This window comes from Macaca thibetana, chromosome 2, assembly GCF_024542745.1.
Source record: "Macaca thibetana thibetana isolate TM-01 chromosome 2, ASM2454274v1, whole genome shotgun sequence".
NCBI lineage: Eukaryota > Metazoa > Chordata > Mammalia > Primates > Cercopithecidae > Macaca > Macaca thibetana.
In genome coordinates, this window is record NC_065579.1 from 61816348 (window position 1) to 61843632 (window position 27285).

The following is a 27285-nucleotide window of genomic DNA, read 5'->3' on the forward strand; positions in this document are numbered from 1 at the left end:
TTTGTCTTCATTAAAGGCACCTGGTTGGTCTTCCCACCTAAAATTTAAGATTGATCCTGATTTCTTCTACTTCCTTTGCCACTTGTATGCAAGCAATCTATCAGAACATTAGGCAGAGATGAAACTATGAGCTGAAAATATGAGCTGACAGGAGGGACCAAGGCTTTTCTGAATGAGCAGTAGAGTCTGACTGAAGTGAGGAAGTGGGTGTAGAAAGTCCAGTAAGAGCTTCATAGAGGAAGTGAAGAGTAATTAAATACTAAAATCTAATCAGTTGTTACCTCCTATTGATTCTGCTTCTTCAAAATTTCCCACATCTGTCATTTCTCCATTGTCACTGCCATTGCTCTAATTCAAACCTCCATTCCCTCTCTCCTAAGCTATTGCTCTCGTTTTTAACTATTCTCTCCTCCTTTCAATCTGTCTTTGATACAGTTAAAGCTGGCTGAAACACAGGTCTGGCCATGGCATCCAAGCCTTCCCTGGATCAGCTGGTGAGAGGAACATTTCCAAATGCAGGGATAATTTGCATAGAATATTAGAAAACAGAAAATAGTATGCATTGATCCAACAGATTTTCTCCTGAAGGAATAGACTATACAAATAAAAAGTCTAGTTATACCTTGCAGATCATAGGATCCAGAACAAAGGGTCACAAACTCAGTTGCTTACAGGGCCAAGTAGGAAAGTATGGGGGTTAAGGGAAATGAGGGAACTGAGACAAACTGCAGAGTTACAGCCCTGTGCAAAGGGAGCAGCTGCTCTCAAGCACATTGTTACCTTGTGGTACTGTGGACCCAATGTGGTCAGCTTTACCCATTTTTTTATCAGAAGCAAGAAATTCAAATTTAATATGATATCTTTTGGTTTTTAAATGTTAGAAACCAAATCAATTTTTTTTTTTTTGTGCTATTATAGCACACACAAACAAACTATGCCCATGGGCTGATGTGTTCTGTGGCCTCCAGTTTGCAACCAGTGGTCGAAGGAAGGTTGTTTTCTCCTCCATGTACTCTGACTCTCTGGTTGACTTATAAATACCCTAAGGCCATGAATTTTAAAAGTAGGTCCTAATGAAAAGTGCTTTCCAGCAATCTCTGAAATGAGCCTTTATCCTATTAAACAAAGAACGTGTGGCAGAAATTGAGAAGTTTCCTCAATGGTTATAGGGTAACTAGATGGACTGTGAAATTTTAATCAAGTAGAAAAGCATATGTACTATGTTTTTTTCTGTACCACCATTTCCTTGCAGAGGCAAGTTTCTCTGATTCTGAACAACTGGAAAAGAAGAAGGGAGAAAATAATGGTACCTAACATTACTGAGTGTCTAGTATATGCAAAGCATGCTGGTTGGTACAATAAATACGGTTTTTAGAAATGTTCCTGAGGGAGCATTTACTTCCTCAGTGTATTCTTCATATAAGCAATAGGCTGACATTAGGATGTGAAGACAATGATGAAAAGCTGTTATCTTTGCCATTGAGATACCAGTAGTTAGACTGTTAGGTAAATGGAAAAGAGAATAATTTCTGTCATCAAAAAAGGGAGTTCAATGAAATAAAGTAACTAATCAGAGACCACATAGCTAGGAAGGGGATGAGTTAGACCACTTGCCTGTTAGGACTGTCGCATGAAAGGTATTGGCTGGAAAGAGCCTATTAGTGTGTCTTGGCTTCTTTTTGTTCTCTTAGACAAGATAATCAAGCAAAAATTGGCTGGTTTGAGATTTAAAATGGAAGGAAATGTAGAAATTTAGAATCCAGGAATGGGGGGCTTCACTGGGCTTTAAAAGCCAACTGCTTCTGAATTTAAGTGATAAAAGAGAGACTGAAGAATACGTTGAACAATAAAGTCTTGGAAAATCTTTGCAGTTTGATCAGATAGATTTCCAATTCATGATCTTCCCTTTTTTTGGGTATCTGCCTCCATTTACCTGCCACAGCCAGAAGAAGGATTAGACCCTTTAAGAAATATTCACTTGGAATATTTAAAGAAATGTGGAATTCTCCTATTTCTGGATTTCAATGTCTAAAACAGGAAACATTGTGGTGGTAAGTATAACTGTTGTGTATTCAGATAGTTGTAGTAGGCAGAATAATAGCCCCTCAATGGTTTTGATATCTTAATCTTCCCAGGCAGTGAATATGTTATATGACAAAACAGACTGCAGATTTGATTAAGAACCATAAGACCAGGGGATTATTCTGCATTATCTAGGTTGGCCCTAAATGTAATAACAAGGTTCCTTAAAGGAGTCAGAAAAGATGTAATGACCAAAGCAGATGTCATAATTAGAGAAAAAGTTGAAGATGATGCGCTATTAGCTTTAAAGTTGGAGGAAGGGGCCACAAGCCAAGGAATGCAGACAGCCACTATACACTGGAAAGGAAACAGATTCTCTCCTAACGCCTCTGGGAGAAACAGAGACCTTTAATACCTTCATTTTAGCTCAGTGAGACCCATTTTAGACTTCTGAGCTCCAGAACTGCAAAAGAATAAATTTGTGTTGTTTTAAACTACTAAGTTTGTGGCAGTTTATTATAGCAGCGATAGGAGAAAATACAGACAGTTAAAGCGACAATCACTGATGTGGCAGGAGGAAAGCTGGTCTGTCTTGATTAGACGGGGTATGACGGTACTACTCAGAAGAAACATTCATCTGGAGCTGACAGGAGGAACCAAGGCTTTTCTGAAAGAGCTAAAACTTTAAACCATTATGTGTGGAGCAGTCCTGGACCCATGATACTGGGTCACAATGGTCTTATGATTAGAGTATAAATCTCAGTATCTTCAAAGTAGTCTAATTACAACTTAGAGAAAAGGACACCAAGACCCACAGGAGCAGCATAGTGTAGTGGCTAAGAGTACATATGCTTGAGCTAGCTTTTCTGGGTTCAAGCTACTTCCTAGCCATGTAACTTTGAGTAAGATACTTAACCTCCCCATGCCTCAGTTTTCCTTCTGAAAAATAGGGAAAACTGTAATTTATTCATAAGATTGTTATAAGGAATAAATGACTATATGTAGTTATATATGTGTTATATATGTGTGTACATATGTATGTATGTGTGTTTATACATAAATATATATATGTGTATCACTTTGAACAGTGCCTAGCACATATTAAGTCCTCAATAAGTATAAGCTGCCACTACTACTTGCCACATTGAGAGTGAATGGATAACACTGAGATTCATAGCTAGTTATTGGCACAGCCAGAGCCAGTATCCAGATGTCTTACTTCTTAATTAGGGGGCCTGTTTCCCTGCTGATGGAGTGACCTTCTAAAATAGCTGGTGGAGGAGAAGCAGTTAACCACCTTCTAGTGGTATGATCATGACTGTGGCATCAAAGAGGAAGGGGAATGGTCTGGTTTAGCCTGCTCCCTGGATTTCTTCATTAATCAGTCAGGGTTATTCTGCTGCAAGCACAGGAATTTCTTGAGCTAACTTAAATGAAAGAGAACTTGATAAGCTTGGGTGGCGTTGACGCAGGGAGGGGACTTGCAGAATTAATGGGAAGCCTGGAGACCTAGGAAGCAGAAGCCCCAGTCACCATCCTCCAGCAGGAAGGGACAGGTTAGGTTAGGTTAAATAATCTGAGTGGTCCTTGTGTCCCTTGCTCAAGATTCAAAGTCCTGGAAGAGAACATCTAATTCATTGAGCTCCAGTCATATGCCTTTCTTCTGGCTGTACTGGGGCAGAGAGGAAAAGGATATGGCTTCTGGCATCCCTGACATATCAAGACTATACTCAAGACTACATCACATCTTTACTGATTTCTAAAAAAGCCTCCTGGACAGATGAGGGGAGAAGGCTAGTGTTGGCCTCAGGCTGGGGGCGGAGTCCCACCTGTGGCTGAGCTGAGTGAGATAGAAGTGTGTCCTTAGTGGAGGTGATTAAAGAAACAAATACAGGGAATTCTGTGTTCTGATGAGAAGCTTCCCTATATAGATTAATGATATTTGTAGAACTAAGACTGGAAAGACACAAGTATAAGAAAGAAGTGAAGAAGTATATGTAGTAAAAGCTAAGAGAAATTCATCAGTAATCACACGGAGGGCTTGAAACTGACCTTACTGGGGCATGAAGTAAGAGAGTTAGGGAGTGTGCTTTCTCAAGAATAAAAGGCACTAGGATTGAAACTGAAGAGTAACAGGCTGATTACATTTAATAATTGTATAAGAAACTGTACTTACCATGTACATATACCCACATGAGTTAAAATTAATTGTAGCCTGATTTAGTAGTGCTACATACAACAGATGCTACTCTGTAATTCTTTTGAAAAGTGAAGATTTGGGTTTTATATAGTAGTGTGATTTAGAAAATGCCAAACAAAGGTATTTTGTAAACAATTAAGCATGTTAGTGGAGAAAAGGGATTTAGAGAAAACATTATCAATATTACCAAAATATGATTTTATGGTATTTTTTATCAGTGCATCTAGGTAAGCACCCATGGGTGATTCTTTGTGTGTGTGTGTGTGTGTGTGTGTGTGTGTGTGTGTGTAAAAACCATTTATTTTGGAATGAGTTGAATAGAAGTTCAAATCTGCTGAGAGTTGGAAACATTAGAAACAAAACTGTTGATAATGATTCTTAATCTGTTTTTTTTGTTGTTGATTTGGAAGTCCTCTGTTGTTGTTGTTTACTCTTCTCCATCAGTAAGTGAATGAGTCACTTATTTATTGGGCACTTAGATGCTAGGTTGGTGAATAAGACTTGCCCTCATGGAGCTTAAAGTTTGGAAGACCTGTTTTCCAATGCAGAATGTGGAGCATAAAATATACTACACTGGAAGACAGAAGACATGGGTGGGCTCTATGCTGGTTTCCTCTAACTAGTATGTGATCTTGGGCAAGTCATTTTACTTCTTATTGGTTGAGATCCAATTGACTCAGGTTACCTGAAATTGTATGCAAACTCATGTGTACATGCATGTATGTATTATTTGGGGGAGGGTGTCCATAGTTCCATCAGCCTCTCAAAGATCCATTTGTAACTTTAAAGACTCTTTAAGATTCTAGTGGCTACAACTTGTTTGGAGTTTTAAATCCCAGTTCCCGTTTTGAAATGTCCCAAAAAAGAACTGTTGCCAGCCTGAGACCTGGAAAGAAGGTGAAGATAATTTGGTGAATCAGCATCATTTTCTAAATAGAAAACTCAGGGCCAGATGGTTTATCAAAACAGAAGCAAATAGAAACATAAAGATGCAATTTAATAGCAGGTTCCTCAGTTTCTGTCCTCTGGAGACATTTCGATCCATTTGTCTCAGTTTCTCAGGTGCTTCCTGTGGATCCTTTCACATTCTTGTTCTCGGTGCCCAAGTGGGTTCTCTCTTGAAGCAGATAAGGAAATAGTGGTAGCTGTTCCTTCGTGGTTCCTCTTGGTCCTGTTGGCTTTTCCTAATCTGCACCTCCATTGCCAAAGCCTGGGGAATGTTCTATAGTGACAAGCTAATCAATTTTTATTTTATTTTTTATATATATTTTAGAGACATGGTCTTGCTATGTTGCCCAGGCTAGTTTCAAACTCCCAGGCTTAAGAGATCCTCCCACCTTGCCTCAGCCTCCTGAGTAGCTGGGACTATAGGAGTGAGCCACCGTGCCCAACTTAAGCCAAGCAAGTTTTAAATACCAAATCACCACCCTTGTTTTGGGGCTGTAGAACATAATTTCACAGATTGCTGGGTGTGCCTTTTGAGGAAAGGAGGGAGCCACTTCAGTCAGCTTTCTTTTCAGCTCAATGATCTCAGCTGAGCCCATAGACAAGTGACACAGATTCTTTTTGATAAGTTACAATGGGTTTTTAATTGACTGTTACATTTATAACTGCTTTTTGACCCGTACCTGATAACTGTTAGTGGATCTAGCATTCTTGGAAATGTGTCATTAACAAAATCTCTTTCTGCTGGCTGATTTTTCCTACCCAGAAATTAAATAACTCCTTTTCCTCCTTCATTCAAGATGTAAGCTCCTGGTGTCATTGGAGGAGTTAGGGAGGGAGTTCTCCTTTTCTTGGGTCATCTAGTATGGAGTTGTTTACCGAAGGGACTCAGGGCTTGGATTTGAGCATGTCAGCAGCAGGTATGGAGAGTGTGGTCTGTGAGGTGATTGTGCTCCCTTTAAAGATGAGGAAATTGCAGCTCAGTAAGTGGAAGAGTGATGAGAATTCAAGTTTACAGCAGTATTGGGGACTGGATATTCTGGGTCTTAGGTTTTCTGGTTTAGTGTGTGCTCCTTTTGTGACAGCATGGCCCCAAACATCACACTCAATTCCACTCCCTTGCCTAGCCATCTACCCTATCACAACCTTCCCCTCCTAAGAGTTTGCAATTTCTGTCATTAGAAGTAACTCAATGCATCAAACTCTAAAGGTAGCCTCATAGTCTCCACAAGGCACTGTTAAGTGTGCGTTGTAGCTGAAAAGAGAAAGGCAGGGGAGGAGGTGGGTGCTGTATCAGTGTGTGTGTGTGAGAGAGAGAAGCGGGGAGGTGGGAGAGGAGACAGAGGGATTGAGCAAGGCTAAGCCTTGCTTGTGAGAGACAGATGCGAGACAGATGCACCTCTGAGGGCAGGTCACCCAAACGAGCACCACTCTCCAAGTGAGTGTAAGATTATAAGATGGTATACCAGGTGTGTGAGAGGTCTGAGTCCCCAGATGGGAGGATATTCAGTCCTTGTGTGTATGTCAAGAGCAGTTTTCTGTGGCTATGAGAAGGTTGTGTCCCTCTGTGGTAAGAGGGCAGGTCCTCAAGTGAGAGGGTTGAATTCTTGTATGTTTAACAGGGTCAGTTCTCTATAGCTGTCAGTGATCAGAAGGTCATGGCTCTGTGTATGAGAGAGAACTAGGCCCCAGTAGGCATAAGAAAGAAAAGACCCATGGGTACAAAAGAGCTGAGTCTCCACCTATGAAAGGCTGGGCTCCATTTATGAGGCAATGAAATAGTTATCTACTGCTGCATAACAAACTTCCTAAAAGTTAGTGATATAAAGCAATGACTCTTTAATTTTATCTCACAGTTTTGTGGCTAGGAAACTGGGCAGGGCACAGTTGGGGATAGCTTGTCTCTGCTCCTTCTTGACTGCAGCCTCATCTGCAATGGCTCAAATAACCATAGATGATTGAATGGTTTTAGTAGGGCCATATATCTGTCTTCTCAGCTCTGGCTGTTTCCTGGTTCTTCTCTAGATTGCACCTGCTGAGGCTGGAATACTTAGGGGGCTTCCTCTCCCATGTCTGGCACCTGGGCTCAGATGGCAAGAACAGTCGAGGTTGGCCAGTCATCTTTTCAAGTGGCTACTTTGAATTTCTTATATGGTCTCTGGCTTCCCCCAGAGCCAATGCTCCAAAAGACAAGAAGTAGAAGCTGTTAGTTTATCAAGACCTGAGCCCAGAAAATATGCAGCATTACTTCAGCTATATTCTATTGGTTAAAGCAGTCACAATTGGCCCAGGTTCTAGGAGATGGACCGTAGATTTCTTCTTTTAATGAGAGAAGTGTCAAAGAATTTATGGCTATCTTCAATCTGCCATAATGATGGATGAGTCTTCTTGTAAATAACAGGGCCAGGTATTTGAGAGGACAGCATCTGAATGTGAGTGGGAATGAAGGTAGGAGAATTGACAAAACAGGGAAGTTTCTGAATGGGACTAAAATAATATGTGCCTCTGCAGTCTGCACTGTACTTTCTGCATCTGTTGTCTCCTGTGTCCTTGATGCTTTGAAGGGGTAACAGGCCAGGGATGTCCTGCTATGGATGTCAGATTGTACATCGTGAGGTGGCAGGTCTTCCTTACCTTCCACTCTGGACCTATTCTTCCTAGTCTCACTTGTTTGTTTCCAGGTTGACCAGAAGCAAGTAATTCTGCACCATGCAAAGTCTCTCTGCAAGGAGTTTGGCCAACTGCAAAGACAGAAGGAAGAATTCCCAAGACAGTCTCACTTCTGACACCTACCGCAAGTTTGGGGGCTTCCAAAAACTACCCTCAGATTTCAGAATTTGCTAGAAGGATTCACAGAATTCACTGAAAGAAGTTACACTCATGATTATGGTGTATTACAAGGAAAGGATACAGACTAAAATAAGCCAAGAGAGGAAACACAGGACAGAGTAAGGGAAGTACCAAATATGGAGCTTCTGTGTCCTCTCCCTGTAAAGTCAGGACATGTTAGTTTCCCAGCATCAGTGTGTGACAACATATTCGGAGTACTGCCAACCAGAAGACTGTATCCAAGCCTTAATGTTCAGAGTTTTTGTTGGGTTCTATTATGTTGGCATGATTGATTAATTGTCTATGTGATTGATCTCAGTCTTCAGGTCAACTAACACTGTGTGACCCAGAGCCCCATCCTAAATTACACTGATGGTCTTTCTGGAGTGTCCAGCTCCAAACCCAATAATATTGTTACTAATTTGACTAATTCAAGGATCTCAGCCAAATAAAGATTACCTCACAGCAGTGGAGGGCAAAGGCCAGACGTCTTTTTTCGGTAGGGTTAAATCCTTTACTACACAGTCTGATAAAGAGAAGGCAGCAAGCTGGGTAGAGGGGTTTGCTTCATGTAAGTACTCTGTGACATCCAGGAATTAGGATTACATGTTTCTCTGGTTGGCAGGCAAATTCTGGCAACTTGACTGTTTCTGCTTCCAAATTATAAAATGCTTCAGGTTGCTTTTCCTTCTCCTTCTGCTTCTCCCGTTTCTTCTTTTCAGCGTTCTCTGCAGCCCCCTACCCAACCCTGGACACCACCTTTCACTTTTCAGAAACATTAAGAGCATGCCACTGAGTAGGCAGTGCCTTAACTTCTCTCTGCCACAGATTTTTCTTCTTTTCTTTATCATCTCTATTATTTGCTTCCTGACTGGGTAGAGATGGGAGTGTTGGCCTGGGCCAATGCCTCCATCCTCAAAATTTCTTCTTCCACTCACTTCTCTGAATCTTTCTTCTTCAGTTATTCCTTGTTTTCAGATTCAGTTTCTCCCTTTTTAGTGTAACTTGCTGAAACCCACAAACTCTTCTTCTAGCCACCATTTTCAGTATTTCACTATCTTCCATTTTTAAACTAAGCAATTTCTTCCTTTTCCTTTTTTTTCTAGCCCTCTCCACCAATAGAATCACAATGATTGCAACTGGTATTTATGTGCTGCTGAATAGATTACCAAACACTGTAGAATGCCACGGTGGGATCTCTTGTTTTTGTGTACCTAGTGTACCTAGTATCTGTTCCCCTTTCTTTAGGTAACAACAGCCCAATTTTGCAAAGAAGCATTGTCCAATTTGGGACTAATAATCTTGCTGGAACTGTCAATCAAGATGTTCACCTTGATCTTGCTGTGTGACACTGGCTGATCATTCAGGGACTCTCCTTGGAACTGGAGTCTTAGCCGAGGAATTAAGATTGTAAATAGCTAATGTGTGTTCATCTTTGTGATTCTGATAGAACAGGCCACACATTAGATGCTACTACCACATCCTCTAACCTTGCCTTTGTTCATGTCTTTTCCCAAGAACTAATTCTTCAGCTTTTCTTTTAATTCTATAAACTACCCCATATCCTTTTGACACATTCTTCCCTTTCCTCTAAGTCAGTCAGTCAGCTTCTGTTGCTAGCAACCAAAGAACTCTGATAGTTCCTTTTGTCTGATTCTTCATTAGTTGCATATAAAGTACAGGAGATAAGTGAAACTAATATTTACTGAAATTTTCTAGTTTAGATCTTTCAAGTAAATTTGAAGTTTGAAAGGTTCTGTACCTTTTCTAAAGTCTTGTATTGTTTTATCACTTCCAAATTTCTTGAGATATTTGTGTTTGCTGACTCCCTAATCTAGGCTCCTCTCCATTCTTGAGCCCTACTAATTTGGTTTCTGTATCTTTCCCTCCTTTAAGATTCTGGGATATTATTACTCAGTAGCCAATATCCAAATAGACTCCTACTGAAAGCTAGAGTTACTATACAAAACTTCTGAGCCCAGCAGCCTTTGTTCTACATGCAATACTAGTGGAAGGCATCATTACACATACCGTCTATTTACAGCCCCTATTTTGTAACTTCCTTTTGTTTTCATGCCATAAAGCCAAACAATTACTTTCATAGTTAACATTCTATAATTTTCTTCTTGCTTCAAAACCTTGCTTCAAAACCCTAGTGGCCACAGCATTCAACTGTATGTAGTAATGAAAAACTGTAGAAAAAGGCTTTATTGTTTTACTTTCTGCCAGATTTTTAGCCTATTAATAAAATATGAAAGTTAAAAGCTATGACATTTCAAAATGAAGAGCTATGGGGAAATTCAAGATACCATAAAATGATCAAAGCAAAGAATAAATGTCCAATATACTATTTTGAAAAAAATAAATAGATGACTTTGAAACTCACTTGTCTGTTGTTGCCTTGATGGGTTTCAAAACCATTGCAGTTCTGGTGTCATGGGGGTAAGCAGGCCTAATGGAGTCATATTCACTCATAGAAGTTGGAAATAAGATTTCTGATCATTCATCAAAAGCTGATAAAAAGGGAAGTTCAGTGTTTTGGGAATATAGCAAAACAAGGCTAGAAAGTTGTTTTAAAAAGATTTTTTTGAAAACATTTGTGGTAGTTATTAGAAATCTAGCTCCATCTGGTTGGCGTTGGGAGGGGTAGTAACGAACTTCATCTCAAATCTTTGGGGCACTTAGAAATTACGCTGATTTTTCCAGTTTGCATTCCCAGCTGAACAAGCTGGAAAACAAATGCAGGCAGATCTTCTGACTTCATTTGTACACATTCGAAGAAAGCAAATACACGATAGTTTGGAGGCAATTATTGCTGTGGTACAGAGCACCATTATTTTAAAATTTATCCTTTAGCAGAGTTGTGACAAGATAATGAATGTGCATTTGCCGGTATGGGAGTGCAGCAACTTAGAAGGGAGAAAAAAAATGAGCTCATTGAGTCTTCATGGACCATCAAGTCCAGAGACCTTTCAGTGTGAAAGAGTCCTTTGTTAGTGCCTCTGGGGAGCTCCTGACAGATGATAGAAAGGGCCCAGACTATTTCTCAAGGAAAATCCATCCTAAGAACAACTGCACAATGCTCAGTCTTTGCTCCCAACCTCATCCCTGCCCAGCCAGTCCTGTGGAATGCTTTGCAGTTTCCAAGCTGCTCTACTCTCTGTCAAGAGAGAGACCAGGTCAGCCATCACCTACCCCAACTGATGTGCCTGCAGAGTCCACAGATTGTTCTGCCCACACTCTGCCCACTGACAGTATTCTCTGTGATATTTTTGGCTCCTACTGTTCTCTGAGATGAGATCGGTGTAAACTGAAGCCTCTTTGTTGGCATCTTGGGATCCTGATATTTTTCAGCCTCTTTCCAGGGTACTTGTCCCCATCAAGGATTCTTAAATAACGGACTGGGATCTACTCAATTCCTAACAATCCTCATTTTGCAAAGGGGAATTTTTTTTTTCTCCAACTTCTTATTTGTGAGGGGTCTTTGGATTAACTGAACACTGTTACTCTGTGTAGTGGGTTGAATAATGGCTCCCCAAAAGATATTTTCATGTCCTAACCCTTGGATCCTGTGAATGTGACCTTATTTGGAAAAAGAATCTTTGCAGACATAATTGAGGATCTCAAGATCTTTTGAGATGAGACGATCCTGGATTAGGGAGTATTCTAAATCCAATGGCAGGTGTTCTTAGATGAGAAGAGAGACACAAGAAGAAACACAGAGAGAAGGCCATGTGAGGAGAAATAAATAAATTGGAATGATGTCAACACATGCCAAGAAACACCTGGAGCTGATAAGGACAGAAGACAGGGAAATACTGGGTAGAAGAGGGTGGAGTCCCTGGCAAGGGTTTCACTCACAAGCCTAAACCCGTGGCCCCAAATGAGAACTTTACATCCTTGTTTTCCCACTCAAATGTCGCCTTTTCCAAGACCACCCTGATTTGCCACACCCCCTGATCCTGTTCCCATAAAAACCCCAAACTCCACTGGCAGAGAAGCAGAGTGGTGTGGCAGAGAAGAGAACAAGTGGCTGAATGTCTGGAGGAGAAGCAGCAACTGAGTATCAGAGACTACAATAGATGCAGCTTAACTTCAGATGGCACGACTTTGGTGAGGAACCCAGCCAGAGATGCTGGGCTTCAGGGAAAGATCACTTCCTTTTCGCACCATCCCCCTTCCAGCTCCCCTTCTGCTGACAGTCACTTCCACTGCTTAATGAAGTCTCCCCATTCACCACCCTTCAAGTCCATGTGACCTGGTTCTTCCTGGACAGACAGATGCCAGAGAAGCTGGAGGAGAAGCCAGGTACCAAAAGGGCAGGGTGTCTGTCACTCTGACTCTCCACTGAGCTCGTTAACACTTAGCCATCCACAACAGCAACCGCTAAAAGGGTACTGCTTGTCATACATATCCTCTGGGACTCCAGAGGCATGGGAAACTGCTAGACACTGCTGTGGGCAGGCACGGGGGTTTGTTCCTGCCAGCACCTAACAGCACTCACCCCAGCTCCTGCCCCCACTCACCTGCATGCTCTCCTTCCCACAAGGGATTTGAACTGGAAGCCGAGCAAAACAAGCCACCCCTATTTCAAGTCCTGTAAGGGGGTCAGGGAACTCTCCCATCTCAGAGCCGTCAGAAGAGGCAAAGATCCTCCAGTAGAGCGTTTGCAGGGATGCAACCCTGCTGACATTACTCTGAGGTTCAGAAGGGTTGGGTCTGCCTCCACCCTGGAGTAGTTTATGTTGTATTTTAGTTGCTAGCACAGGGCCTAAATACATTTTTAAATGTCATGTTATTACAGAAACTAACTGTGAGGACAAACACAAGGCATATCAAAATAAACTGATAAAGCTAAGAAAAAGTGAGGCTGTGAACCCAGAGAAAGGGACAGTTGGGTGGCCTGGAGGGGCTGCCATGACCTGAAGGTATCAGAGCCCAACCAAGAGTGGCTAATGGGAATGATCTTCCCAGTGCAGACAAAAAGGGGTGCCTTGTCTGTAGGGAATGTAAGAGAACAATAAAATCAGCTAAAAATTGCTCTGCTTTTTAAAAGTCAGGTTTTAGTGGTTGAGGAGTAAATTCCTCTTTTCTCAGCCTTCTGCCACAAAAGTTGGCTTAATATTTTCCCTTCAAGTATTTTCCCTTTCAAAGATAGAGACCTGAAGAGATGAATTGCCAGCATTCATTCATTCATCCATTTAATCCACATTTATCGAGCACCTACTGCTATGAAGAACTCAGCTAGACAGTGGGCTGTAGAAATCCGTGAGACCCAATCTTTAGTGGAAGGAGTTTAATATGAGTGGTAAAATAAAATAAAACAAATCATTACAGTGTTGGCCTGCTATACACAGGGCCTTATTGGAGGATGCCCCATGACAGCCTGGAAGCGGAGCTGGAAAATGTTCCCAAGAGGAAGTAATTTCTTAGTCTAGTCTTAAGCAATTGCTCACATTCATGTAGTATTTATCAGGATCCAGGTTTCATCCTAAGTACCAAACATTTAATTCATTTCATCTTCGCAACCACTGCCCAGGGTAAGCAATATCATGACCTCCATTTTACAGATAACAAGACTAAGGTGCAGAGATTGACTGGCGTGGGACCACACAGCTACAAAGTGATAGTGGTAGGACTCAAACACAAGTACTCTACTTCCAAAGTTCATGCTTAAAGCCACCACACTACACTGCCCTTTAAAAGATAGCTCAGAATTTATTCAGCAAATGCAGGGAAATGAGTGTTCCTATCCAAAAAGGGCACACACAAAGACAAAGAAACACAGAAGAACACAGCACAGTTATGGTGGCTTCCATTCACAACTACCCTGTGGAAAAATATTCTCCCAGGGCTTGCATCATTTGGTCTTATCTAGTGTCTGAGTCACACTGAGATTTTATTTTAAACTCAGAATATAGATTTCTTCTCTCAGCAGTTAGACATTTTTCTACTGAACTCAGCCGCTCTCACCCACACTGTCCACCACATACATTTCTCTGCCTCCTCAAATACTTGGCATGGCCTCCCTTTCCATTCTCCTTGATTTGACCCCAGCTTTGATAATTTTCAAATTTCACCCTCAAACTCCTCTTCTGTCTACATTGTATATCATCACTCTGGCATTCCTTTCAAAACTGTCAAGCAAAGAAATAGAAACTTGATGATCCACACCAGTGCTTTTCTTCTACACTACTCATCTGCAAGTCCAACCAATGAAAAGAGCTGCACCTTATTGCCATTTAAACAGACTCATGATCTCCCTTCACTACTCACTGGTTATTTAATATTAATTTGCAATTGAAAGTAAAGTTGTCAATTGCCATTCTTACTACTAGGCGGTCCTTAACATTCATCTCTTTAGAACAAAAACAGTATTTCAGATTCTAAACTTTGTTCTGTGTAGGCACAACTTGTCCATCATCTACAGAGTGACCAATGTGAGGAACACCTTTGAGAGGGAAAAGAAGTTTTATTAATGGTGACAGTGGGCAACCACTTAAACTGAAGATTTCCTCAGCAAACCAGAATATACAGTCACCCTAATAATCTACATAACCTCCTTGTTTGCTGCAAAAGTTTTGTTAAAATGCTATTCAAGTTGGCCAGGATAATTTTAAGCAACAGATTTAAATTTGGAGGAGTGAACCAACATTTATCTACTTCTTGGCCTTCCTCATCCACAATAGTGTATTTCACATATTTGATACCCAGAGAGGATCATTTTTTAATACTTCCTCCAATACAATAAAGTTATTTTCAGAAATGGCCATTAATAATCAGTACTAATCATACTTATTTGCTCTTTAGTTTTCAATTGATTTAAAATAATTCATTTCATTTTTAAAGATATCCAAATTCAGTAAAATATTTTACATATGAGTTAAATTTGCACTTACCTAACAAAAATAGTACTCCTTGAAATTTGCACTCTATTTCATACTTTTAAAATTTGAGGCAGGGCGTGGTGGCTCATGCCTGTAATCTCAGCACTTTGGGAGGCAGAGGTGGGCGGATCACCTGAGGTCGGGAGTTCGAGACCAGCCTGACCAACATGGAGATACCCCAACTCTACTAAAAATCCAAAAATAATCAGCAGGATGTGGTGGCACATGCCTGTAATCCCAGTTACTCGGGAGGCTGAGGCAGGAGAATCGCTGGAACCTGGGAGGTGGAGGTTGCGGTGAGCCTACATCAGGCTACTGTACTCCAGCCTGGGCAACAAGAGTGAAACTCAGTCTCAAAAAAAAAAAAAAAAAAAAAAAGTGATCAATCACAAATAAAAATTCAAAATGAGTGATACAATTGAAGTAACTAGTAACTGAAGCTGTTTCCTTGTCTTTAGAATCCATGTGTGATTGTTGCTTCTTATGAATCTCTTATTCACACACAGGGATATGAGTATCACAGGAGTCAGAGACATAAACATCACCCAAAATGACCTCAAACCATTCCTTACCATTATACACTTAATCTCAAAACAAGCACATTTCAGGGGCCAACTGTATAGCTCAAATTAACTTCTATGTAGAGTACAATGTTTATGAAAGGCTAAGTGACAAAAATGGGTTAATTGGAGGTTTACATATATAGTAATAAAACTCAGCAGTAGTGCAGCAATTGTTTAAAACTTATACAAATGAAAAATTTGTGGGGAGGATCATTTTATTATTGACATTGTTTCAAATTGTTGGCCCTTGGTGATAAAAAATAAAAAGCAGAGTGATTTTTGGCTGATTTTATTTTCTCTTACATTCCCTACAGACAAGGCACCCCTTTTTGTCTGCACTGGGAAGATCATTCCCATTGGCCACTCTTGGTTGGGCTCTGATACCTTCAGGTCATGGCAGCCCTCTCCAGGCAACCCAACTGTTCCTTCCTTTGGGTTCACAGCCTCACTCAGTATATGACTAGACTGGAGGAGCAAATTTTGCCGTCACCATAAACATCCTTCTATAGTAAAGACCAGTAGGCCGGGCGCAGTGGCTCAAGCCTGTAATCCCAGCACTTTGGGAGGCCGAGATGGGCGGATCACGAGGTCAGGAGATGAAGACCATCCTGGCTAACACGGTGAAACCCCGTCTCTACTAAAAAAAATACAAAAAAAGTAGCCGGGCGAGGTGACTGGCGCCTGTAGTCCCAGCTACTTGGGAGGCTGAGGCAGGAGAATGGCCTGAACCCGGGAGGCGGAGGTTGCAGTGAGCTGAGATCCGGCCACTGCACACCAGCCTGGGCGACAGAGCAAGACTCCGTCTCAAAAACAAACAAACAAACAAAAAACCAGTAAAGAGTTTTCTTTTCTTTCTTTCTTTTTTCCTTTTGTTGGTATTGGGTGATTTATTGAGAGAACTTACAGACAGAAACGTAGTCTTAGGCAGCAGCAAGGCAGGTAGATTTCCACACTGCTGCTCCTCAGACCCAAGGCTTCTATCGCACAGGGAAAGGGCATCCCTGCTCCAGCAAGATGGTTAAAGGGAACCCTCCAGAACAGGTAAGAATGCCATGTGTGTTGCAGCCAGTAATTTGTGGACAGCATCAAGTTTGCTCTGTTCTTACGCTAGTTGACAGTCAATAAAGTAAAAACCAGGAGGCATTCATGAAGTTAATCAGAAGTCAGCATAGCAGATTCGCATTCAAGGTGGAGCCACTTTTGTCTCCAGAGGTGCTGACACTGAAGTAGGTCAAACCATCTGGTTTTATTCTAGTTGCCACCAATCACAAGCTGCATGACTTTGGACAAGGTGTTTGGCCTTTCTCATTCCTGTTTCCAGAGATGAAATGGGTCTTAAGGTGCATTTTAAGGAGTTTCAACTTTTAAAGGAGATGATATATATTGAAGTGTTTCAAAATTGCAAAGTACTATATAAAGAATTATTACTGTTTGTGTCTGTGTCAACAATTGAACTTGTTTATGTTTCACATTGGTATGGGAAATTTTTATTCTCATGTCTTCCACTTTCTGGGAAAAAAAATACACAAAACACCTTCCTTGAATCTTAGCTCCGTCACTAGTCATAATCCTATTTTGCTGCATAGCTTATGAATGAGTTTTTAAAGCAATGGACCCCAAATATTCACTTAAAATTCTCCAAAATGACTTCCTAAATCTTAGATTCAATCATCTTCTTTCAAATTCCTCAAATCAGTTTCATGCCATCACAGTTTTCCAATCTTCTTTATCATTTGTGGCCTCTTTTTGGAAACTCCTAAGTTGACTTCTGTGACCCCATTTTCTCCTCCTGCTTAACTGGTTGCTGATATTCAGTCTACTTTGTGAGCTTCCTTTCTTTAACCTGCCCCTTAAATGTTCATATTCCTCAAAGTTTTGTCTTTCTTCCTTTTTAGTTCTTACTTGGCACACTTTCCCTGGGAAATCCTATTCATTCCTATTACTACCTGCTGATTCCTAAATTTCTGTCCCTAACCTGGACCGTCCCCTGAGTTGCAGACCTGTTTGCTGGACATGTCCATCTAGACCTTAAACTCAACATGACCCAAACACAAAACATTATCAACTCCATTCCCAGCTCATTCTGTTCACTATCCCTCCTTCCATTCTTATAAACGACACCATTATTCTCTCTGTTAATGGAGTAAGGAAGTTGAGAATTATTGTAGACAACTTTCCCTTTTTCCCTGATACAACCTGGGGGTAGCTCCAGCTGTTCAGCCTCCTGATGATCTCTTGACTTCACCCCACCTTCTCTAGATCCTCACTGTCATTGCCTTAGTTTCTTAGTTCCATATCTTGCTGGAACTACTCCAAAAACCTTCCTATTCAGGTCCTACAGGATTCACTGGTTTTTTAATTTAGTTTTTTGGCTTGAGGTTTCTAATCAAATGAATGTTTCAATTCAGGCTTTTCACCTACATAGCATAGGCTTTAGATCCCTATCTTTCAATGACTCAATTTCTACATGTGGCCCAGGGCAGGATGCTGGCAATGATTTTCCTCCACCCATTCGCATATGTTGTAACTTCCTTCTAGCTCCCAGCCCTATGAAATAGGCTCTTTCCATCTTAGCACCAGTGTGGGGCCTGCAGAGACATAAGGTGAAGTATGCGTCCAATCTACCTTTCCTGTGAGCTACAGGATTTCAGCTCTGGCTCATATCTATGACTATTGGTTCTTTCTTTGTTTCTGGCAGCTGGAGGTTTTTCTTTCTTATTTTTGAGTTTGGCTATGTATCTATTATTTTAAAACTGTATCCAGCAAGTCTGTGTGTTTGGAGCCACAGGGGATATTGCTACCCCCTTTCAGTCTGCCACCTTAATGGGAAGTCTGCTGTTTAAAGGTCATTTCAAAAGAAGATATTGGGGAGAAAACAAATCTTTTTTCCACTATCCTTCTAAGTTATTGACTGGGACCCCTATAGTAAAGACAGATGAACGAGAGAAAAGCATACAAATTTACTTAGTGTAAATTTTACACTACATGGGAGCCTTCACAAGGAAATGAAGACCCAAAGAAGTGGTTATACCTGAGTGTTTTTATGCTAGGCTTGATGAGAAATGGAAAGTCATGGAGAAATGTGGCTGAGACAAAGGAAGTATGAAGTAAACATAATAAACTAGGGGAAAGACCAAATGTATCAAGGCCTGTTTTTCAGATTCCTCTCTTCCTCTTCAGAAGCTTCTTTCCTCCAGGACTAGGGAGGACACCTCTCCCACGAAGGTTTTATGACCTGCTCAGGTGAAGGTCAGAAAATCCTTTCTATATGTTGTTTCTCGTATTTCTTCAGCTTAAAATATTCAAATGCCAAGGTGCCATATTTTGGGATACTGTGTTCTCAGCCCTATTAAGAGTAAAATCATAACTCTCATACAGATTTAAAAACCAACCTACAATGAGAAAACCAGCAAAGGTGTTACAACTGTTTCAAAGAAGTAGAAAACCAGACACATTTATAAATCAGGAATATTTAAATGAGTGTGCAAATGGAGGTAAAATGAACTTCCATAGTGGGAGAGAGAAGTCAATTGGACTTCCACCAGACAGGACAGTGTTTGTATATCTGTAGGCAAGAATTATTCTGCACTGCTATCAGTTATCTACAATTTGCAGACTTGAAAAATAGCTCAAAGGCGATGAACAGCTGTACTCAGTTCAGAAGGATGTGCTGGATGTTAACAATACATTATTTTTTAGTGAAGCACAATTTTCTCCTACATGACACTGTAATTATTTGTTTCATGTTTGTTTCCCCTAGAAGATCAAGTGTCTTTCAGGAATAGGGGCTGTGTTCAAGTCACCATTGTACACCCAGGGCCTAGAACTACTTATGTTATATTAGGAAATGTCTCACTAAGTGCATATTGAATAAATTAATGCATAAATGTCTCTCAAACTGTAAGATTTTTCTTCCTTCCCTTGAAGAGGGGGAAGTTTTGAGAAAAAAGAAAGCGTGTGTGTTGCGGGGGTTGTGCGGTGGATGGAGAGAGAGAGAGAAAGAATTGAGGCTCTTCTGCTTCCCCCTCTTCCCTCCTGTTAACTCCAGCCATCCATCGGGCTTGCCACCGATTGTCTAGTGTCAACATATCATCAATGCATCACACAGATGTAGGTGAATAGCAAATGAGAGATCCTTCTTTTTAAATTGTCTGTCAACCAGGTCTGATTTCTTAAGGCATATTTGCTGAAGTATCTTTCTTTTGATAAATAATGCTATTTCTCCTCCTGGAATACACATAAAGAAAATTCATAATTACTTTCTTTTCAGATGCTTCTGCATGTAAATTGCTTAATGGCTGCTGCCCCTTAGGTCCTGCCTTATCAGGGGGATCTTCAGGGCATTGCCAGCAACACCATCAGTCAGGTAATTTGCAAGAATAGTTATTTAATAAACATCCAGCCCCCTTATCACTGTTCCCTGCAGGATCCTCATTAGTCGGTAACTTAATTCAAGCTTGAAAGATTTCCATTATGGTGCCCTTTGTTTCCTGCCCATTGCCTCATTTTCTGTTCAGCAGGACATTTTTCTGCAGCCTGTGACTTGTTTCTTGACTGACTGACATGCATGCATTTTTTTTTCCCCAAAATAAATGAGTTTGTAGAAACGCATGGTCCTTTCCCATTAATGGAGTGTTCAGTTGGCAATACAATAAAATGTCAGAAGAGTGTTACCAAAACAACCTTTGAAGTTATCTTTAAAAGCAAAACAAAGTGACTTAAAACAATAGAAGTCAATAACTAGACTTGTGAGTATATATGAAGGCAAAAAGACAATCCAAACTGCAAAATCAATTAAATCATTGAAATAGCAGCTCCCATTGTACCAACTTAATAGCTCAGTTATCTCTCCCTTTTTGTTGTCCAACAAATTTGAGTACTCTGAATTGAAATAGATCATTTAATCAGAAAGTTTGAAATATTTCAAAAATCTTAAAATCTTATAGATAATGCTAAGTCAGTCATTCTTATCCCTGGCTGCACAGGTCGCACATTATCACCACCTAGGAAGTTTTAAAAAATGCTGTTGGACAAGTCCAATCTGTCGATGTTAATATTTAATTGGTTTGGGATGAGGCCTGAGAACAGGTAATTTTCTCGCTATGTAATTCTAATGTCCAATCAGTGTTGAAAACCTCTGTAGAAATGTTGCACTATAGCACTTATAAATAACATTAAATTGTTGTTTTCTTATTGGGTGACTGAGTTGTCATCCAGATTTCGAGGTAGTCCTTCAAGATATTTTTCTTTTAAAAAATGGAAGTATATCTTTTGTGTTGGTTGAGTGTTATCACATGCTTGGCTGCACTTAATCATAGTGGCATGAGAGTTTGTAAGATATATAATTTCTGCCATATAAGAATCAGAAATGTTGATTTCCACTCAGTCTTTATTATTTGGCAATAATAATCTTGAATGTGTGTATTGTACTCAAAACAAAATTCAACCTGCACAGCTCTAATAAATCAAGGTGGTGTTACTTCTTACTGGAGGTACTCTCCTTCCTGTACATATCTTGTCCGTCCTTCAGGGAACATTCTTCTATTTTGTTTCCACTGCTAAGATATTCTTGTCCTTTTTTATGTCTACTCCACATTAAAATCCCTCCTCCCCAGTTTCTCCATTTACCTAGCAGACTCTTTTCATTTCCTGGGTCTTCCCTGCAGGATTACCTGCTTAAGTAGCCTTACCTGACTGTCCCCCTCTCCACTTCCAGTGGGTTCTGCAGCGACCCATGTGCTCCCAGAACCTGTTCTTCCTTCTTGATATTTGCCCTGAATCACACTGGCCTCTTTTCTTACCTGAATCTCCCACTAGAAAGACAGCTCCTTGAGGACAGCGGCTGCATTCTCTTCAGTATTACAGCTTTGGTGGTTGGCACATGGTGGTAATAACAATAATATATAATAATATTATATACAATAATAATAGCAAACATTTATGTACATGGTAGTCACTGTCCTAAGTATGAATATTATCTTTTCATACAAATCTCATGAACAGTCCTATGTAGTAGTTATTGCTATTATTCCCATTTTAAATGTGATGAAATGAAGTTTTAAAAATGTTTATTAAATTGAATATTCAAGGTCACACAGCTAGCAAGGGGAGTTGCTGGGATTTGAACCCAGACATTCTGGCCCCAGAGTCCACGAGTTCTTAATAAATATTGTTGAATAAACAACTATATAAGAAGGAGTGCAGAGTCCCTCTTACACACATGCATACCTGGGGATATGGTGTGTGAGTCCCACTTAGGGTACCCCAGGGATTATGCTGACATTTAGGGACAGTGGGATATGGTTTCCCAAGAGAACGTGTGTGTGTGTGTGTGTGTGTGTGTGTGTGTGTGTGTGTGTGTGTAAAAGAAACATATCGTTGGAAGTTCAAACATACAGATAGATGCAAGATCATAAGTCAGTCAATGACATGTTTGGGATGGGTCTAGAGGTCAGGTGAGAAAGGTAAAAATACTACAATACTGTGTCATAAGTTTTTTGAACCAGTTTGTCTTTTATATAAGAAGAAAGGACAAGAAGTAATGTCAGAATATGCCTGTGATTTAATTGGACCATTTGGAACTCCGTAGATGACCAGGCCTGGAGAAGATTTGAGAGTTTTTTAGTTGAATAAGTGTTTATATTATCAGTGAGGGTGAATATAAAGCAGGAAGAATTTTGTACTTCAAATTGCATTTGGGGGCTGTTTGGAGTGAACCTTTGTATTAGTTTTCTATTGCTGCTATACAAATTATCACAAACTTTCTGGCTTAAACCAACACAGATTTATGATCTCACAGTCCTGAAAGTCAGAAGTCTGAACCAGGTTTTGATAAGTTAACATCAAGGTGTATGCAGGACGTTGTTCCTTGTGGAGGCTCTAGGAGAGAATGAATTCACTCATTTTTCTCAGCATGTCTTGGTTTATGATCTTTTCTTCCATCTTCAAAGCCAGCAGCACAGCACCTTCAAATCTCTCTCCCTTATTCTCAGCCCTCTGCCTTCCTCTTAGAACCCTTGTGATTACATTAAGCCCCTCTGGATAATCCAAAATAATCTCTCAATCTCAAAATCCTTAACTTACATCTGCAAAGATCTTTTTGCCATGTAAAGTACCAAATTCACAGTTCTAGGTGGCATCTCTAGGGACCATTACTCTGTTTACTAGAATCTTACATCAAAAATCTCTAGGAGAAGCATGTCTGATCAAAGGACTCCCCCATTCATTCTGTCTGTCTGGAGGTACTGAAGGAATATAAAACTACAGACTCAGAATTTTTTTCAAACTTAGAATTAAAAAAAAAATACAAAAAACCTGTTCTTTATAAGAATTATGTCACAGGAAGGATGGAGAGAAGTCTTCAGCCAGAGGCTAGAAAATACCACATTTCAATTCTATGACACGTAAAAATTACTGGTCACCTTCTCTATATGGGGATACTTTAGCGTCCACTCTGGGTACTGGCCTGTGGTCAGCAGAGGACATGACCTTTTGACACTCAGGAGACACAACACCATTTGATGTTCAGCAGAGGAGGAGAAGGTAAATTTTCTAGTTATAAATTAGCAAGCTTCAAAAAGGTTACTTGAAAAGAGTCAATTCCAGATCTTTCAAAAGGATCACAATGGTTTTGTAGAGAAAATATTAAAGATCTCTCCTTTGCTAGAGATTTTGATTTTCTTCTGACTGTATTGACTTGTAGGCCTGTCTTAACAATATGGAGGGGCTAGTCTCATTGGGAGATACATGTTAGTGGACCCGTATTCTATAGTTGGGAAATGACTTGTAGTCTCAGCTGGAAAGACCTCATAACTTCCACTTCACATCCAAGCCTGCAATGCTCTCTCAGTGTCAGTCCCACCGGAGAAGGCCCTGGTGCGTGAAGGAGAAAGTTGACTTAAGTGGGATGCTTTCCTCTGCACTCAGTGGTGTCTCTGGAGGAGTTTGACAGGTTTGCCTTTGCCTTGTATGTTTTCGAAATTTTTCTCTGATGAGGCATGAAAAAACCTAATGGATGAGGGGCAAGTCTACAAGTAGCGTGCTTCCATTCTTTCGATATCTCAGATTTCTATGACATGGGCTCCCTGAAGAGTCTTTGATAATCCATTTTACTCTCACTTTGTTATATTTTAAAAGGCATCTTCTGCAGCAGGTTAAAAATGGGAAAAGCGTTATGGGGATACAGTCAAGCACACAGCTCTCCATGGCCTCTGTTAGGGACTGAATTGTGTCCCTGCCACCCCCAATTCATATGTTGAAGCCCTAATCTCCAGTACCTTAGAATGTGACTGTATTTGGAGATAGAACCTTTAAATAGGTAATTAAGGTTAAATGAGGTGATACAATGGGGCTCTAATTTAGTAAGAGTGGTGTCCTAATAAGAGGAGGAAGCACCGAAGTGTGGGCACTGAGGAAGGGTCAGCTACAGAGCTGTCATTTGCAGGTCAACAAGAGAGGCCTCAGAAGAAACCAATCCCGCACCTGTGCTTTACCTTGGACTTCCAGCCTCTAGAACTGTAAGCAAATACTTTTCTATTGTTTCAGCCCCCAGTCTGTTGTATTTTGTTATGGCAGCTCTAGCAAACTAATGGAATTTCTTCTTTCTCCTGTCATGGGGACTGGAGACACTCCAGAAAGTGGCTGTTCTGTTGTCCTGGGATCCAGCATCAGCACAACAAAAATACCACACCCTAATGGAGGATCCCCGATGAACAGGAACATGAGAAAACATTAACCTTGTGGTTTTAGAAACTGACATTTGGGAGCTGCACAGCCTAGCCACTAACTATGGGCTTGTTATTTCTTTCTTAGAAACAAGAAAACAAAGTTACAGTTTGGGTGACTTGCCCAAAGTTTTCTGTCCTCTGGACTAAAGCTTCCATTACAAACCCATGCTGCTCCCATACCACTGTCATTTACATGCTGGGTTATTTCAGAATTTGAGCTGAGAGAAGAAACCTAACACTACAAGGGAATACATGTGCTATGGAGAGAATAAAAGTAAGGTTGACAGCATTTGAAAAATTAAGGCAGCAGAGATCAGGTAATTTAGGAAGTCAGAAAAACAACACCTGTTTCATTGTTTTGTTTTACTTTGTTTCCTTCAAATTTCAAACAGAAGACAATGTAGTTTATGATCATGGAGTTAGAAAAGGCCAGAATTCAAATGTTCACCATTTTGTGTGATCCTAGACAAGGGCTTAACCTCTTGGAGTTTACATTTCTTCTCATTTAAAATGGTGATTATTAAAATAGTTTGGGAGAATTTAATAATATAATCAATATAAGGTGCCTGACATGAAGTAGATGCTGCAGAAGTTCCAGGCCTCATTCGTTGACAACACAGATGCTTCATATGAGATCTTAAAGGGTTAAGTAAGGCTTTTCTGAAAACTTCTTTTTAAAATGGTCTCTGCTGCAGTCCTAGAATTCTGAAGGGAAGGGCCTGAAGGTAGTTGCCCTTGAGTATTTTCCTGCGGAGAATGAAGTCATTATAAATTGCTACAATTTTCTTTAAGTAGAGGCAAACACTAGCGCTTTAAAAGCACATAATATTCTGCTCAACATCTCAGAGACATCGTGGAGATGTGAATATGGATCACCTGTCAGCTTTCTACATTTTTCCCCCTTGGTCCAAATTCTTCCAAGTTAAAAGAAAAGGCCCTGCTGTCTCAACCCCTTAAGCCTTACCAGTGCAGTTTTAAAAAGCAGTTTTAACTCCATCCGCTCTCTTCCGACGTGGTGGGCTTAACCTAGAGTCAGCCTCTCTGCCAGGAAAGTGGCAGAACCAAGAAAGAATAAAAAAAAAAAAGAGAGAAAAAAAATTTATTAGAATTGAACAGTAAACTGGAAGACACACAAGAGTGAATAAACACACAGATAGTGCTTTAAGAGAAATAAAAGGTTAAAAAACAAAAAATTTTTAAACTAAAAAACAAAGATAAAACAGAGATTTGAGAGAATCTGACTAATATTGAAAAACATGCCAGGAAGATCCAACATATTCAATCCCTATAGAAAAAAGTCAAAGCAAGGGAACCAAAGACTAAAATTATAATGCAAGAAACTTTCCTGAAATAAAAAATGATCAAAATAGAACTCCTATATGATCCAGCAATCCCTCTTCTGAGTAGATATCAAAAGTAAATGAAATCAGTGCCTCAAAGACATTTGCACTCCCATGTTCCTTGCAGCATTATTCACAGTAGCCAAGATACAGAAACAAGTGTCTGTCAATGGATGAATGGATAAAGAAATTGTGTGTGTTATACACACACACACGAAATATTATTCAGCCTTTAAAAAGAAGCAGATATTGTCATTTGTGACAAATTACAAGGAGATATTGCCATTTGTGACACTATGGATGAACCTGGAGGATATCATGCTAAGTGAAATATGCCAGTCACAGAAAGAAAAATATTGCAAATGTCACTTCTATGTGGAATAAAAAAAAGTCAAATTCATAGAAGCAGAATAGAATGCTGGTTACCAGGGGTGGAGAGAGGGAGGAAATTGACAGATGAAGATCAAAGGTTACAAACTTGCAGTTATGTAGGATAAATAGGTCTAGAGATCTAATGTACAGCAAGAGGACTAGTATTTTGAAAATTTGCTAAGAGAGTAGGTTTTAGGTACTCTTGCCATAAAAATAAAAAAGCAAAAGCAAAGAGTACGGAAGGCAATGCATATATTAAATTGCTTACCTATAGTAATCATTTCACTATGGATATGTAAATCAAAAGTTCATATTGTATATCTTAAGTTTATACAATAAAAAATTATCTATAAACAGCGACCTTGCTATGTACCTGAGATTACCAACCCAGAATAATAAATGCCAAGACATATTCTAGTAAAGTTATTCAACTCTAAAGAAAAAGAAAAATACCCACTAGAAACCTGTGCAAAAAGTACATGTGACTTAGGGGGAAAAGTTAGATTATCATCAAATTTTCATTATGCCAGAAGAAAATGGAGCAACATATTTATACTACTCAAGGAAAGAACATATTTGCCAAAGATTTTATATACTTGAAAACAAAACTTCCAAATATAGAGAGCACAAATTATTATAAACATCTAAGAACTTTAGGGATTTTGCTTCTAAGAGTCCTTGAGGAATTTGCTAGAGACTAAGCTTCAGACAACCAAAATGATGAGAGAGATGTGAGCCTATGAAGCGATGGCAAGTGTTAAATATATACTCACTAAAAAGTTCAGATGAAATAAGTGTCAAAAAGGAAACGATATAATAGGCAGTGGCCATATGCAATGATATAGACATAATAAAACTATTTGAAGAAATGGGGAATAAAAAGGAGTATAACATATGTAAAAATGTGACTGTTTTTATTAATCACAGTCAGTGGTAGCAGTATTAGTAATGTTACATGTGTAAGTTCTTATGTGTATGACATAATTGCAGAATAAGTAAGTAATATTCTAATTCTATCACCTCATGTATCTTTGAGAACTAAGACTGGTTTGGAAGATGGAGATACAGACATGCCATAAAAAAAGGTTTAGTTAAAACCCTGCTGTCCTGAAATTGAATTAGAAATATCAGAATGCACCTATGAGGCATTTTACCATATATGTTCCAGCTCTGTCTACCAAAAAGTCTTAGAACTAATGACTAGTGCAGTAATACATGTTGAGTATCTGTAATCTGAAAATCCAAAATTCAAAATGCTTCAGAATTCAAAACTTCCTGAGCACCAACATGATGCCACAAGTGGAAAATTCTACGCTTCATGTGATGAGTGCACAAAGTTATTTAAAATATTGTATAAAAGTACCTCAGGCTATGTACATAGGGTGTGTACGAAACACAAAC

The 27285-nt window shown here is 39.9% G+C and overlaps 1 protein-coding gene across 1 annotated transcript in view; it reads left to right on the forward strand.

Moving 5' to 3' along the window:
* Positions 1-27285, forward strand: part of SCHIP1 (schwannomin interacting protein 1) — an 801755-nt gene that overhangs the window by 113104 nt on the left and 661366 nt on the right. The gene's annotated exons all lie outside the window — the stretch shown is intronic.